Consider the following 2,997-nt stretch of genomic DNA (forward strand, 5'->3'; position numbering starts at 1 on the left):
AAAAAAAAAAAAAAATTAGGGCAGAAATAAATGAAAAAGAAACAAAGGAGACCATAGCAAAAATCAACAAAGTTAAAAGCTGGTTCTTTGAGAAGATAAATAAAATAGATAAACCATTAGCCAGACTCATCAAGAAAAAAAGGGAGAAGAATCAAAAACAAAATTAGAAATTAAAATGGAGAGATCACAACAGACAACATAGAAATACAAAGGATCGTAAGAGACTACTATCAGCAACTATATGCCAATAAAATGGACAACTTGGAAGAAATGGACAAATTCTTAACAAAGTATAACTTTCCAAAACTGAACCAGGAAGAAATAGAAAATGTTAACAGATCCATCACCAGCACAGAAATAGAAACTGAAATCAGGAATCTTCCAACAAACAAAAGCCCAGGACCAGATGGCTTCACAGTTGAATTGTACCCAAAATTTAGAGAAGAGCTAACACCTATCCTACTCAAACTGTTCCCGAAAATTGCAGAGGATGGTAAACTTCCAAACTCATCATACGAGGCCACCATAACCCTAAACAGACAAAGATGCCACAAGAAAAGAAAACTATAGGCCAATATCACTGATGACCATAGATGCAAAAATCCTCTAACAAAGTTCTTAGAAAAGAATCCCAACATATTAAAAAGGTCATACATCATGACCAAGTGGGCTTTATCCCAGGGATGCAAGGATTCTTCAATGTTTGCAAATCAATCAATGTGACACACCACATTAACAAATTGAAAGATAAAAACCATATGATTATTGGCTTTGTTCTTATAAAGCATTGTAGCTGACCCTTCAACAATGCAGGGTTAGGGGTGCTGGCCACTTCCCTTGCCATCAAAAACCCATGTGTACCTTCACAGTGAGCCCTCCATATCTTTGGTTCTGCATCCATGAAGCCAGCTAACCATGGACTGTGTAGTCCTGTGATATGTGCACATTACTGAAAAATCTGGACTCTTGAAGTGTTGTTCAAGGGTCAACTGCATTCCTGTGACAGTTCATGGGAAGGGGAATTTTTGTCATGATTTCACAAACACTGGAAATACCTGCTTGCTCTGAGTGTTACAGCATTTATGGTAAGGTCCATATTGATCACTAAGTAGTAAGAGTTTTGGGGGCCCTTTAAGAGGCCAAAGGACCCACACTGGGAGAGCTGCAGGAGCTGCTCACTGCCCCAGTGCTGAGGCTTTTTTCAAGGGACCTCATGGTGACCGGGGTGAGGGCCACGACCCAGACCAGAGGTTCTCTGGCTGCACATTAAAACTTCTGGGTTGAGGCACAGGCTTTTGTTTCAGAGTTCCCCAGTTGATGTTTGTGTATATTCAAGGCTGAAAACCACCTACCTAAAGGTGTAAGAGAAAGACATGGAAGAGTTTATGTCCTACATGTTTGTCCACCCTCCTCACCCCAGAGTCCATTCTTTTCAGCCACACTGCCATTTCCCAAAGCTACTTCCAGGAGACTGAAATTATAAACATAATAAAAATTTAGCTATCTAAGACAAAATTTATATATAAATATACGAAAAAGATAATGAAATTCACCAAAGTTAGATTGTGAATAAACTCTGTGTTTTTGTATTTGTCCATATTGCTCATTTACTAAAAGGATCATTATTACCTGTATAATCAGAAAAAAAGAGTTCTATAAAAAAAAGAATATAAACCAATCACTTTGTTACTAAAATACAGGCAAATTAAAGAAAAGAGATGGAATAGCTCGGGGAGAAAGGAAGTAGATGTCTCTACTAAATGATGTCTACTAGACTGTCTCTACTAAATATATTCATTTCTATTTTCCAGCCCTTGCTTTAAATCTGCGCCATGCATGACTGTGTCTTCTTTTAGTTATTAATTACTTATTGTGCTAAAAGAATGCTGCATATTCAGAGCAGGCCTCTCCATCACTGCACCTGAGATGAAAACTGTTCCTTAGAATAACAAAACAGAGCTAGAATTTGGTGAATAGACATCTTAGAACACATTGATCCATAGAAGGAAAGGAACAGTAGAATAGTCACATTGTTTGGTACTAAGATGATGGTCACTAGTTTGCTGCACATTTTATGTTTAAAAATTAGGCCTAAAAAGTAGGATTATGGCCTCATCTGTTGCTTTAGATGTGTCTTTTTTTGTCTCAAAAAACTAAATCCACCACAGGTGAACTTCATATTCTTTATAGAGAAACGAATCAGGGTTTTTGCACCCTGGCATGACAAGATAGCTTTCCACAATTTCAATAAGAACATGGGTCTTGGCCACAGCAGCATGCCATGCTGAGATGAGCCAAGAAGATGAATGCAAGTTGTCCTGTTCTTAGAAACTTCCTGAGAATTTCGTTAAGGGCTTTTTTCATAAAATGTTCAAGTTTAAGGTTTAGGAATGTTATAGTATGTGGAAACACAGAGTTTCATTCAGTGGAGGAAAATCTTGCATTGACAAACCTATTTACTAAACATTTCTGTGTCCTTAGATTACAACCTACATTGATATGCCACATCCTGACACATTCCTTCAGACTTTTGTGACCCTTAGAATCTTGAGTTCAATGGACCTAGGACTGAATCCAGTTCAGTGGTTCTTTAAACTGGGAATACAACCCGACCTGTTAAATGGCTCTGAGCAAGTGACTTACTCTTCCTGAACATTTGTTAATCAACCTTGATCATCAAATAAGACAGAGTATGAGAAAGAGCTTTGTAAAGTATAAGGTGAGGCAATATTGTGAGAACTGTTCCTCATCCTCCAAGAAGAAAATTCACCCCAAGCAGGACCCCTCTTTGTCAACAGAGCATGCTCATCCCCACCTTACTCAGACTACCCTTCTGCCTGCGTGCCTTGCCCTTCCTGTCTTCCTGTCCAAATTCTACCATTATTCAGCACCCAAATCAATTTCTACCTAGTCCAAGAAAACACTTTCAATCTAACTGTCATTGATTTCTCTCTTTTCCATGTTTCTCTAGCACTTGTCATTGATACCAACAAAGAT

General features: G+C 38.2%; 1 long non-coding RNA gene across 1 annotated transcript in view; it reads right to left on the reverse strand.

Moving 5' to 3' along the window:
- The window catches only part of LOC122435395, an 80,781-nt gene extending 79,856 nt beyond the window's left edge, over positions 1–925 (reverse strand). The window contains exon 1 of the long non-coding RNA XR_006267663.1: positions 862–925. This is a non-coding gene — a long non-coding RNA (uncharacterized LOC122435395). The remainder of the gene's footprint in view (positions 1–861) is intronic.
- Between the last annotated feature and the right edge of the window lie 2,072 nt (positions 926–2,997).

Source organism: Cervus canadensis, chromosome 2 (assembly GCF_019320065.1).
Source record: "Cervus canadensis isolate Bull #8, Minnesota chromosome 2, ASM1932006v1, whole genome shotgun sequence".
In the NCBI taxonomy this organism is placed as follows: Eukaryota; Metazoa; Chordata; class Mammalia; order Artiodactyla; family Cervidae; genus Cervus; species Cervus canadensis.